The sequence below is a fragment of the Bactrocera oleae genome, chromosome 5, assembly GCF_042242935.1.
Source record: "Bactrocera oleae isolate idBacOlea1 chromosome 5, idBacOlea1, whole genome shotgun sequence".
NCBI classification, from domain to species: domain Eukaryota; kingdom Metazoa; phylum Arthropoda; class Insecta; order Diptera; family Tephritidae; genus Bactrocera; species Bactrocera oleae.
In genome coordinates, this window is record NC_091539.1 from 53,120,736 (window position 1) to 53,134,986 (window position 14,251).

General features: G+C 30.5%; 1 protein-coding gene and 1 long non-coding RNA gene across 5 annotated transcripts in view; one reads left to right on the forward strand and one right to left on the reverse strand.

Annotated features, from left to right (window-relative positions):
• The window catches only part of LOC106625241 (peptidyl-prolyl cis-trans isomerase G), a 123,758-nt gene that overhangs the window by 39,415 nt on the left and 70,092 nt on the right, over positions 1-14,251 (forward strand). For 3 of the 4 annotated variants that reach the window (XM_036356689.2, XM_036356690.2, XM_070109763.1), the window contains exon 3: positions 12,625-12,651. The exons of the other annotated variant lie outside the window; for it this stretch is intronic. The gene's annotated coding sequence lies outside the window, so the exon portion shown is untranslated. The remainder of the gene's footprint in view (positions 1-12,624; positions 12,652-14,251) is intronic. 4 annotated transcript variants of the gene reach the window in all.
• Positions 4,174-4,705, reverse strand: LOC106626005 (uncharacterized). The gene is made up of 2 exons (XR_001331113.3): positions 4,477-4,705; positions 4,174-4,400 (listed from the first exon to the last, which is right to left on the reverse strand). It is a non-coding gene; the product is annotated as an uncharacterized lncRNA (long non-coding RNA).

The following is a 14,251-nucleotide window of genomic DNA, read 5'->3' on the forward strand; positions in this document are numbered from 1 at the left end:
ACAAGGACCTCCGAAGTAAATTGTTTGGCCAAAGGAAGATTTTTATGTTTAAAATTATCTCAAATCTGAATTATTTTATTACAATAGATGAATACGAGTAATGCTCGAAGGTTTAGTCAAAATTTTTAATTTTGATTATAAGGCGACTTTGCAAAAAAAAAAAATGTTTTTGTCAAAAAATTTACATTTCAGATTGACTTCGTCGAAATCGTCGTTTCGGAGAAATTTTCCTCACAGACTCTGAAACCAGCATTTCGAAAAAAAATGGTTTAAGGTTTTGGGAGCCGATTACACTTAATTCTAAAATTCTTACAAATACATACGCTCATATCTTTGAAACTATTTGCCAATTCAACTTCAAATTTTCGGTGAGTAGTCTCAAATATGCGTACATTCGATATATACACAAACATATATATGCAAAAAAAAGTCGTAATTCACAAGTGGATATAATCCCTTAAAGTCAATAATGATGAAAGTAGTATGTAGTTTTTTTCAAACGAAAAGTGCATTGACTTCGAATAAATAATTTATTGCAAAATTCATTGATTTGCTTTGCAATTAAAACTAAAATTTTCACGCTTTTAATAAAATATAAAATTAAAAGTGAACACTGTTAATAATTATTTTGATGTACACCATTACAAATGCAATGCAATCTCAATAAATTTGAAACCAATTATTTTGCGATTTATGCAAATGAAAGTATAAGGAAATTATTAAGAGCGCAGAATTGATGAGCGTGTGTATATTACACATACAACGAGCACATTTTCCAAATTAATACTCATACATACATACATACATATATACGCTAGAAACTTGCATTTTAATGGTAACAGATATTCATTTGCTTCTTCCGAGGAAGTAATTACAGCAGTCGGTAATTAAAAACGGTAGAAACCACAGTAGCAACAAAAACGAAAGCAACATCCATATATCGAATAAGATATGTTTGTAATGTGAGATGATATGTTAGAGCAACAGCAGCAGAGCAACAAAAATGCAAGAATAAATGAAATGAGTAAAAAGAAATAATGAAAAAAGAAGAAGCATCAGTGGCAAATATATTTGTGCGTTCCAACACCTTAGTTGAGCGTGTTTGGCGCGCAGAAGTGAAAAGTTGGTGCGCGCTTGCTGCTTTGCTGTTGACAATCAAATGCGCAGCGGCAACGGCAACAATAACAAGCAGCAACAATAATATCAACAGCGACAATAACAACAACAGCAGCAACAATAATATCAACAACAATATAAACAGCAGCAATAGCAACACTAATATTAACAACAACGGCAAATATTCCAGTCAGAGCGTTGCTGGCAACTTTTGTCAACAACAAGTGCATGAGTGTTGCAAAGTGAAAGTTTGGTATTTGAATTTCTGAGTTGTAAACTTTAAGTGAATCAATAAATGGAATGGTGGAGATGGGAATCCGCACACACACATATATATATGCACTTACATATAGATATGGTTTAGCTGTCCGATCTGCTCATTTCTGATAAATCATCAATACTTTAATTCAAAATCCTTGTATATTAATTATTTCTCACAAGTTTTTGGCTCTTTACCCATTTTTGAATTTAAATAGATATAGAGGTCATTATTACTTCAACTCACTTTAGCAACAAGTTTAGTAGAATATTTCTATATGCTCTTCTTCTTCATACTCAAATAAAGTATACATTTCATTTCATTTACAGCTGCTTGGTAACTCAAAATAGACCCAAAACCTTCCTTACTTACTACATAGGAACGAACACGAGCATTCACGTGGCGCTCTCGATTTGTTGCTATAAAATTGCTCCTAAACAACAACTACATTGTATCATCGCCAATAGTGCGCTCGGTGTGTATGCCGGTATACCTGTATTGATGAATGGTTGAGTAAAAGCAAAAGTATGAGAAGTAGCTGAGAAGAAGTGAGTTCAAGTTATTATACCCTGAACAGGGTATATTAAGTTTGCCACGAAGTTTGTAACACCCAGAAGGAAACGTCGTCTCATAGAGCTTTGAGGATGATGAAAATGAATTAATATTGTTTTTTAAATTTACAATATAATTTAGTTGAGATTATTGGAAACTGCTTTAAAATGTTTTATTAATTTTCCTTTTGAAGAGGATGGCAACTCTGTTTGAAATTTTTTTTGGTTTGCGTTTCTTATAAAATTTCTCAATTACCTACTTTCTGTTATTTTTTATTTTCGGTTTTCTATCTATTCATCCCTTTCATTCCGTTCGCCTGTTCCAATAAAGATTTTTCAAAAGATTCAGTGATGTCGGTATACGCAGCACACCAACGGTTTTTCTTGTACGAGTACACCATAATCCAATCCGCGAAACCTCTTCTATTCTCAGCAAAAGAAGAGCCATAATCTTTTTTAGTTAAGTATGTATGTACATATGCTAAAATTTTTTGAAAAGTGTGTTGAATTTCTTAGTGTTGACAGAATATTCCAACACTCACCATTAATTCTAACAGGATTCTACCCTTGCCTTATACGAGATACAAAGAGAGCTTACAGCAAAGTACAATATATATATATACTGATAAATGTATCTGATTTTAGATTTAGCGTTAGCTCAGTGAACTCTGCTTTTTTCACACTAAATATAAATCGTTAAAATTTTCCTCTCAGCCCAGTTGCAAAGCAGAAAGCAACTTCTTAGCATCTTCAGATGTATCTATATATGTATTCATGTAATTAATTGTGTGAATGCGCTACTTTCAAACCGTTCGAAATCTTACAAATCGATATTAGATTGGGCTGGTAAAAGTTAAACTGGTTTTCTGTCTTTTCGAATATTTTTTTTAAGTTTTAAACAATTTCAAAAAATTCAACCTTTGCTTACATGATTTCACTTAAAAAACCTGGAATAATTTAGTATGTTGTAGATCTAGTAGAGTAATAAAAAATATTAAGTTTCTAACCTTTTCGAAAAAATGTGTGATTTTTAAAGAAATATTCTAAAAGAAAATAACGAAACGTTGATCTTCTCGACATCACTCACACAACGAGGCCTTCAAATAGTTGTTAAGGAGTGTATCGAACTTTTCTCCAATAAATATCTGCTGCGATTGTTTTGGCAAATCACTAAAAAATTGCTATATAGTAGCCATATTCGATATCTTACACAACCTATACCAGACTGGGCATCATAACCAACAACGTCATTTAGAAAAAAGCAAATAACACTTTCAACAACTCTTTCCCCATTAATCGTCGTCTGAGTTGTCAAAACATTAGAAATCGCTGACGATAAGCCTTTAGTGAAATGCGTATGTGCTTCAATTCCTACTTTACTCCCACGTTTACTTAGTTAGTTCGCGTCGATGGCGTTCGCTTTGAAGAAAATACATATGTACGACGGAGTCCGAAGCCTTAACATTTTGGTCGAAGTGCCGAACAAAACCTTTCAAATTTTATATATTTTATAGATATTTTGTATAACTTTTTGAACGTTCATAAAACAACAAAAATTTATTCGCGCTTTAAGGCGTACACATTAGTGTAAAATTTCTTGTTTTTTGCATATTTCGATAATCTATAATTTTAAAAACAACATAAAGGAATTTTAAATCGATATCTCAAATAGTTTTTAAGTCACAGTCTTCTAAAGTGCAGCAGCGCAGTTCAATCAGCTCCATCAATTTTTTTTTTTTGAACGCGTTTTTCACAAATCTTCATTTTTCAAATTGGCTGCAGTTTTAACTCGAAAGAAAAATCATTCAATTACTTTGATTTTTTTTTTGCTTTTTTTGTGCATGTTTCTCAGTACAATCCCTCCACTTTTTCGATGAAAAAATATAATTTTGGTCAGCAAAAAATCATCTCTTTTTTGAGCGAAATTCGAAATTTTTTTACAAAGTCCGCCATTATGCTATATTAAAATTTTTTCAACAGTCGAGTTTGTTTTTACAAAAAAACTGAAAGTAATTTGTTTTTTTTTTTGTTTTATAAATATGGACATATTCAAAATTTTCAAACTTTTCATTCAGTAATTTTCCCTGAAGAAAATCACAAAAACCACTCTTCTTTTGAAACGATCACTGCCCTTTTAAGTTTCAAGAATAAATTTTATGCTATTTTTCACTAAGTTTCTATGTGTCGGCGCTCACTAAACTTTTTGACTGACACAACTTATTATATAAATAAGTAAACGAAAATAACTTGGTTGTTTCTCTTGCAAGAGTCAAATACTTTTATTATTTTTATATTTTATTACATCTCGCTTGTTGCTCATATGTTAAAAACTCGATATAACCATGGTCTCTCAGTATTCTTTTCCTGTTTTAGTTGTTCAATTGGTTTACCAGTATGAGTTCGTGCTGGTTTTGTGAGTTCATGTGCTTGTAATATAATAGAATACTTTTGACCACCAGAAACATTTGGTGAGGCTGGTGGTGTGGGAAAAATTTTACAGCACTGGTCATTAAATGAGTTTTTTTTTCTTTTTTTGTAAATAACACTTACGCTCATTTATTTGGCCTCCAATTAGAAATATTTGCATTAAACAAAATATTAATAAAATCGTTAATTTCATTTTAATTTTTTTAGAAATTTTTTAACTGAGTTTCAAATAAGCACAAACAATTACAGCACTTGTGCAGACCCTGACGGTGCTTGTCGAAGTAAATATTTTGCAAACTCGGAGCTTTTATGCGTTTGTATTGTTACCCTACAGTAGACGTTCTGAGTGTTATCGATACATGCATACCATTTTTCGTTATATATATCTACATATACATATGTAAGTCCGCTAAAGTTTTATAAAATTCATTACCAAAGAAATATATTTATAGGCTTGATTTTTGTAATTAACTACTACTTAGGAATCATGTAACCGTTAGTCGTTCGGCTGTTCTATTCGTTCAATAGCAAAAAACCCGCTTAAATGTAATATTTTCCCACTAGTGTATTTTTTTTAAGAGTGTATGAAATGTTTCAATATTACTTGTATACAAAAACGTTTTAAAATATGTTCGTAAAATTATGATTCCTTATAAAATAATTCGATAGCTATTCCGGGCTGTAGGGTATTACTTTTTTAAATTTTTATATTGTAGTTCTTATCTCTGCTTTGTAATATAAATATTTTCTTGCTTCTTCTTATATAATTATTCATAATATTTATAAATGTATGCATGTGTATATGAATCTGTTTGTTTCTCTTATATATATTGTATGTGTATATATATACATATACGCGTATGTATAATTGAAGGAACATATCTGACATCACATACTTTTGCACATTATCTAGCTGTTCCTGCAGTACTTAAACGCATTGATTATAAAACGATTTCCTCTTACCACTCACAGACTTTTAAGATGCTTCTTAGATATGGTATTTTGCTGAAAGCTAGAAGATCGCTGGTGTTCTTAGAGTTATCGCTTAAAAATGTTCACAATTATGAAGTTTCCACTTTCCTAGATCTCAATTTGGTTTGGTTGCTTAAGGTATATTAAGTTCGATGGCGGGATGTTTTGTAACACCCAAAAGGAAACGTCGGAGACTCTATAAAGTATATATATATGTATGTATATGGTAAGATCAGCGAGCCGAGGTAAGTCGATTTAGCCCTGTCCGTCTGTCTGTCCTTCTATCTGTATCTATGCGCACTAGTCCCTCAGTTTTTGAGATATCGATATGAAATTTTATCTTCTTCTCACTAAGAAGCTGCGCATGTGTCGGAACCGCTAATATCGGATCACTGTAGCTCTTATACAATAGCTCTTATACAGACTGACCCATCAAAATCAAGCTCTTGAATGGAATATTTTTTATTTGGCAAAGTATCTTCATAAAATTTGTCTTAAGTTATTGTTCAAGGTAATATTACAATCTCCGAACATATTGTTCAGATCGCACCACTAAAGCATATAGCTATCATACAAACTGAACGTTCAAAATCAAGTACTTGTATGGAAATTTTTGCATTTAACGTAATATTTATACGAAATTTGGTATAGATTATCACTAATGGCGTCTTCTAACGCAAAACCTTTCAAAAAAACTCAGATAAATGTAGTGGCGTAGTGACGCAGCATTTTTGACTCACTACCGGCTGGTCCATACTGAGTGTCTAATACAATTCTGACCTTTGAAAAGATCTTCTACTGCGTTGAGTAATGAATATGCTTAGTCATTTTTCGATTAAAAAAACTAACGATTCTGCGCTTGTTCATCTGCTAATCGACAGTCTGCTATTTTTTGTGGGGTTTCTGCTTTCGCCTCTGCAAGTGAAATTTGCAAAGTGTGCCATCGTTGCAAAAAAACAAAAAACAAAGCAAAAACTTTAAACAACTTATCTTACAGATTTTTCACCAGACTGCACTTGCATGCTAACAATGCACCTCACTAAAGACAAAAAACATATACGGGGTTAGGGGTAATAAAAATGACAATTTCACTCAAGTTGTTATGCTAGTTGGCTTGTTGGGTACTCTCGTTTCGCTTGTCAAGCATGATGAGGTTTTTTTTGTATTCGTTTGTTTTGTTCCAATGTGATATTTTTATAGTGCAAAAGAATACAATAAAATGCAGTATTTTCGAGAACTGGAGAAAAAAGCCTCCGCATGATATGATAATTTATTAATAGGATGCTTATCGCTTATATTTCTCCAAATATTATTTTTCCTCGCAAAATCTTCAATATTAATAACCGCAACGACTAAATTTTAATCAAAGCCAAATTAATATGATTTTTTCTAAATTTGGTCTCTCAAAAAAAAGAAGCTTTTCTTGCTGCTTCGGTTAACTTACCAAGATCATTCAAACCTGAGCTCTGTCATTCATGACCTCTAAAAACGGTACATTGTCAATAATTTCAAAGTAGAGTATTTCCTTCTTAAAAATTACAAGTATTATGGTCGTATCTACGTATATACGTGAATTAGACCCTCAGTTTTTGAGATATCGATTTGAAATTTTACATACGTTCTTCTCTTTTCAAAAAGCTGCTCACTGTCGGAACCGCTGATATCGGATTACTATAACATATAGTTGCCATACAAACTGTACGATTAAAATCAAGTTCTTGTATGGAAAACTTTTTGATTCCTTCACGAAATTTGGTATGGATTTCTATCCATGGCAACCGTTCAATCTTCAAAGAACTTGTTTAGAGCGGACCACTATAGCATACAGTAGGCATATAAACTGACTGATCAAGTTCTGGTTGTTCTATGGAAAGTTTGTATTTGTGAAGGGCAGAGCGGTGATTCAATAAGTACACAATTGGATACTTAAGAACCGCAACTGCTAAAAAGTTAGCGCCAAAATGCTTCTGAATAAATTACAAGATGTATTTACCTCTTTATTTTATTTTGTGTTAATTTTTTTTTCTCACACAGCACGTGCTTCGTGTCACACCGATGAGCGAGCATCCATAACGAATTCAAACGCCACACATTGCTATGCATAACCTCACTTATGCGGCGTTGCATATGAAAGTGGAGGCATAAACGTGTCGACTCGTTTGGGTTGACCTGCTTTTATGACGAGGTCATCTAAAAAAATACAACAACATTGTCGCTCTCACTTAATCGGCAAGCAATTAGCCGTCACTTCTTCAGCTCAATAGGTATGTTTGATCGGCACATACGCTTTGTCCACTTTCAGGTCAACAAGCAGTGACTGTGTAATTGAAAACCGCTTGTGACATAAATCTGAAAAAAAAAAATGTTAATCCAAAGTGACTGAACGGTTTGCAATACTTATGCACCCAAGCGATGACTTGTTTGAACCTTGTTGTTGGCTCAAGGTACAATTATTGTTACGATTAATAAATAAAAGAATCGTTATGCTTAAATACAATCATCAAAATGAATTTAACCAAGTTTGGTTTATTATGTGACATTTTTATTTTGAAAGATCATTCAAATCAGTTATTAATTCAAAATCTATTAACAATAGCCGTTAAAATCGGCGCTTAAATTTTGTGTTACGCAATGGCCTTTGCAGCAACAAAGGCAACGTTGTTATGCAAATTTTTTATTGAAATTCCTTGGCTATTTATTATAATTTGCTGATCAAGTAATTTCATTGTTCCAGCAACAATAACAATTTTTGCTACCAGTGCACAATATTTAACAGTTTAACCAAAATATTTGCCAATTTGGAATTTCAATTAGCCAAATAATGGAATTTTTAGCATTTTTAGTAGAGAATTTTGTTGAAATTTTGATATTTTTGCGAAATTTTATGAATGAAATGAATATTTTTTTTCTTAAACTGTATATATGTACATATTGTACTTATAAGATAGTTATGAAATTTTTGGACAACTTTTTTTCAAGCAGCTACACTACTTTCAACCTACGAAAATACGGAAAAAATATTTCTCACAACATTTCAAATATTAATATTAAAAACTCAAATTTTAGGAGTATTTTGTTTTTACTTTCTTGAAAGTTTTTTCTAGGCTAGTTTTGTAGTTGAAAACAAAAATGAAATAAGTTGCCTAAAAATTACAGATTCTAATATATTTATATAATTTACATATTCATATATATTATATATTTATATTTTTATTAATATTAAATAACAAGTTTGGGTTTTAACCTTAAAATATTTTAATTTTTGAAAAGTTTAATTTTTTTAAAATTCAAAAACAACATTGAAAAAAGTTTAAAAAAAATTCTGAAAAAAATTAAAAATTTCTCTAATTTCTTCAAATTTCCTCTATACTTCGACCGGTGACAATATACTCATTATTTTAGGAACAAATATCGCCGGTTTTTTTTATTTAAATACACAGGGTGTTAAGGGAAGTATTATCATCTGGTTTTACAATGTGGCAAAACCCCGCAATTATATACTCGCACTTATATAATCAATCGCGTGTAATATAATCAGTTTCTGGGAATTTCTTTAATTTGTTTCTGTTTTTGTTTAATGTGAGTCAGAGTCGAACAGATAATCAGAACATATATAAATATGTGAACAGTAATACATATGTATATATTTATTAAAACCATTTATTAAACAACAAACCTATGTAAATATATTTATGTTTCAATAAAGCATAGGAGTTATAAGATAATCAAAGAGTCATAGTTCAAGAGTTTTTTTAACCACAAGTGCTCAACGAATTACCCAAACTTCCATATACTATATAAATGATTTTCATTATTTCACCGGCTTTGATTACTTGATAAAATTTTATTTTGTAAGCTTAAAATAATGATTTTTCCAACTATTTTTTTTATTCAATATCAACTTTATTTTTTTTTTGTATAGAATCTCGAAACTGCATTTTTCAAACCCATTTGTAATTATAACTGTAACATTTTATGTCGCTTTATCTATTAAACTTCATTAGATTTTTTTTTTGTTAAGATTGCAACCAAGCCTTATTTTCAAGTCAAATTTATAGATGGTCGAAAATATGTGTACTTAACTAGTAAATATTATGTAAAATTATATTTCGACTTTTATTTTAATTCAGATACCAAGAGTTCCTAGAATCACAATCGCCCGTACAGGCCCTTTTAAAAATAATTATTCCGAAAATTGGCTTTGTAACTACCATCTTCTATCGAAGTGTCATCATAAAGTCTCAAAATTAATTGTCAAAGTTATGCATTTTTCATGGGCTTTTTGTTTTCACTTTGATATAGAATGTAAATAGATTTGAAAATATCCTCCCAAAATTTGAAATTGATCAGGCAAATAGTTTTGGAGCTGTCGGCTCCAAAAAGTTTAAAAGCGTGTTTTCTAGAAATCCTGTTTTAAGAGACGGTGAAAAAAATTTCTCTGAAACCGTTTGACTGATGGACACACTTCCTACTTCTACATATTTTCTCCCTCACCCCCAAACACCTTGTTTTGGTAGTCCTCCGGGAGATCGGTTACGGGATCAAGGAAATCCAAAATTGTTCTATATGTATTACCGATTATTAAAGTATACTTAATGTACACTTTATATTTATTTATTAAAAAAATTCCTCTTCAAAAAAAATTCACAATCACAACATTTTTTCTGACTTGCAAATGGATATATCCTCTTAAGTGCGAAATAATAGTGAGAAGGCTTTTTGGTTTTTGTTTAGAACGCTATGATTTTTTACTTCAAGAACTGCAAAAAAATAACTTTAGAGATTCGGAATCAAACACATATTCATAAATATATCCGCATGTATTTTCACAACCTAAACACTCAAACAAAAGCATACCTTTATATACGAGTAATATATCAACATAATTCCATAAAAATTCCCACTAATTTACTCGCCTGAGACAACTGTCAAAATAGCAACAAAGTTTATTGCTTTTTAAATATTTACAAGTATATGCGAGTAAGTTAGCTTGTAAGAAATCGGGCGTGAAAACTCTATTCAAAAGTCGAATTCCAAAACTTGTAAAAATAATATGTGTACATAAGTTTAAAATGCGTTTTAAAATGGCATAAATTTGCAAAAAAATATAGTTAATGTCCATATATGCTTGTTGTCAAAAGCAAATGCAACCTTGTAGGTTTATGGGGATACGAATGTGGCCTGTAGGAACTTTGAGCAGGAGTCATACTTCAAATTTATGAGTGTAAAATATAAGGAAATATGAAGACTATTTAGTACGGAATTATATACAAGATGTTTTAAGGCGATATAGATGATTTATAGAAAAAACACCCATTATATAATTCTATAATAAATTTACTACTAAAAGTCTCTGTATTTCTTTATATTTTCATACTAATTTGTTGTGCTTATTTTAATAACAGAAAACGTAGAAATATATAATTATAACATATAATTTTTAGGAAGAGATTTCTACTAACTTTTTTTGGTCAGTATAAATTCTCACTTAAACTTTATGTATATATGTATTCCTATCTTGCATATTTTTGGGCTGAAACTCGTATAGCACTTAACGCCATCGACCGACAGGGCATTGATGTATTGTGCAAACAATTTGCAGTACGTACATACATACATAGATATGAGCAAATTCGTAATATTTAATAACTAAAGACTTTTACTGCTTAAAAATTTATTTGTGATTGACTTAACACCCAGGCATAATTTTACGCTGTTACAAAATGTTTTACAAAGGTACATATGTACATACCAAAAATAAATTAACAAAATATTTTTATATTAAAAAAATTTAGGATTGCCTTCAAATTAAAACAAAACTTCTCAGAATTAGTACCGTTACTAATTTCAAAAATAAATTTTTCTTTTAAATGATTTCAAATCAGCTGTTTTTTTGCATTAAAAAATTTATAAAGACAAGAACTTTTTTTAGCACATCTAGATTATAAATAACATTTTTAACTATTTTTATACCCTGAACAGGGAACAGGGTATATTAAGTTTGCCATGAAGTTTGTAACACTCAGAAGGAAACGATAAATGATCAGCATGATGAGCTGAGTTGATATAGCCATGTCCGTTTGTCCGTCCGTCTGTCCGTCCGTCCGTCTGTATATATACAAACTAGTCCCTCAGTTTTTAAGCTATCGATCTGAAATTTGCACCTGTCCTGCTGCTAATTTGTCGGAACGGCCAATATCGGACCACTATAGCATATAGCTGCCATACAAACTGAACAATCCGAATTAAGTGATTGTATGGGAAACTTTTTTATTTGACGTAATATCTTCACGAAATTTGGCATGAGCTATTTTCTAAGGTAACAATGATATTCCCGAAGAAATTGTTTTGATTGGATGACTATAGCATATAGCTGCCATACAAACTAAACGATCGGAAGCAAGTCCTTGTATGGAAAACTCTTTCATTTGATGAGGTATCTTCACGAAATTTGGCAAAGAATATTATTTAAAGCAATAGTGCAAGTTCCGATGACTATAACATATAGCTGCCATATTAACTGAACGATCGGGGTAAAGTGCTTGCTTGAATAACTTTTTCATTTGACGACGTATCTTGACGAAATTTGGCATGAGTTATTTTCTAAGGCAAGAATATAATCTCCGAAAAAATCTTTTAGATCGGATTGCTATGTCATATAGCTATCATATAAACTGAACGATCGGAGTAAAGTGCCTGCATGGAAAACATTTTTATTTTTTATTGCCGATTCTTTTAAATATACGAATTTTTAAATTGGAAATAAAAAAAATCTTTTCTAAGAAAATTTTATGTTCTATAAGAATCCGCGATGTAAAAAATTTTATCCTAAACGCTTCAAACGTTATGATTTTTGTAATGCAAACATATTTTTTACGTGTTATTCAAATGGATTGAATACTCACTGAAAAAATTAAGATTATTATTAAAATTAAGCTTAAAATGGTGTCTTGCAGGTATATTTTTTCTCTATATAAATTTAAATTTTAATCCATAAATCATAAATTAGATTTTTAATATCTTTTTTGGGTCACCCTAATAAGCGAACATACATCTAGCACAACTTGCATACATTCACACATTCCCACCCAACAAGTGTTAAAAGTCAGGGCGCAGTTAATCTGTACGCGGAAACACCCAACAAACAACAAATAAAAAGCAATAATAATGAAGAGAAAAACAATGCAAACGCATTTATAAAAATCAATTTTTAAACACCAGCCATTCATTCATTGCCTATATATATGTGTAAATATATTACTAATTTTTGGCTTTGTTTGTGTTTTCTTTTCTTTACAGTTCTTCGCTACATTTGTACAACAATTGGTGAGTGTCAACTCATTTCGTTTTTTGTTTATTTATTAATTTTTAATGCAAAAAAGTGAAATTCACTTTCTAACTCTTAACAGCATGTGTGTGTTTAATTTGTATTTAAAAAGTTTAAATTTGAAAAGAAGCAAACAAAAAACAGCAACAAATAAATGCTTTGATAACACATAGAATTTCTATTTCATAATTATCCATACACTATTATTATTGTCGACGGCACAAACGCAATATCGATTATTGAAAGTTGAAATGTTTTTAATACAAACATACACACATAAAATATATAAATATTAAAAGAAACTCTATTTATTTACCAAAAATTGCTAAAAATCAAATAATTTAGTTTCTCGAGTATTATATAATTTAAATTTGTAGCGAAACTTTAAAGTTACGAAATTAATATTTAAATTGAATTGTATTATTAAACAAACACATATTTTTTACTAAGTTCAGAGCCCATAAAAATTAAATAAATAGAAAAACTAAATTATATAGATATTAAAAAGTATATAATAATAGCTTAAATCGAGTGAAGGGACAAAGTAGGCAACATTCTATACACCAAAGTGTTGAATTGCATAGAATTCGTTGTGAAAATTTTAAGGGGCATATCCAGTGTAAACTTAACAAAAAACGACTTTTTTAATTCCGATCGTCGACAACTTTAAAAATAACTTACCAAAATTTTGAATCAGTTACAACCTTCTAAAGCGTAGTATCTCAATTCAATGAGCAGCATTTTTCGAATTTGCTGAGCTTTTCAGTCTAAGCAAAAATCGCCCTAAACGACTAAAATTTTGTATAAAAGCTCAACGTTGCCCTTTTATCAGTTTTAACTTTTTTTCGAATCATAGATAATTGCACGGACAAAATCATCTAGAGGAGAATTTTTTTTTAGATTTCATCCACGAAGAACGATTGTTTTTACACGCGTAACTCGAAAAATATTTAGCTTTTTTTTCAAACGTTTTACTGTGTATTTTTAAAATATGTGTTAATATACCGTCACAAATTTAAAACAATCGATACAATAGTTTGTTTAGGCTGTCACACTGAGAGTATAGTCTTTGTTTTGCAAAGAAATCAGATTTAATTATCTGAAAAAAAAACTTTTTTACTTAAACAAGCTAGCTTCAAATTTAAACCCATGTCTTCAAACTATCCATTTCGATATAAGATTCTTTTCCATAGCTCATATCTTTGTCAGTTGTTTGAACGAGTTTTCCTTCTTATTAGATTAATTTTGTTCGGAAAGTCCTGCAAGTTTGACCAATTAAGACACGAAGAAAAACTTTTAATAGCAATTAGTTTAAATTGGAATTCATTATAGCTGAATATTGAAGTTTAATAGAGATCTTAGAATTATTTTTTCCAAATTTTTCTTTTCACTTTTAAGCACATTTTACACTAACACTGACATTTAGACTGCCAAACTTCAACCACCAATTAGGTTGTCAAGCAATCAACGGTGACCACAGTTAGTGGCTGCAACTAATAAGGATAAAGTACGTTCCAGATATATTCGCACAATATGCTTTCTAAATGACAGTTTTGAAAGTATAACCCTTGGACACCAACAGTTAACAACTGGTCGTCT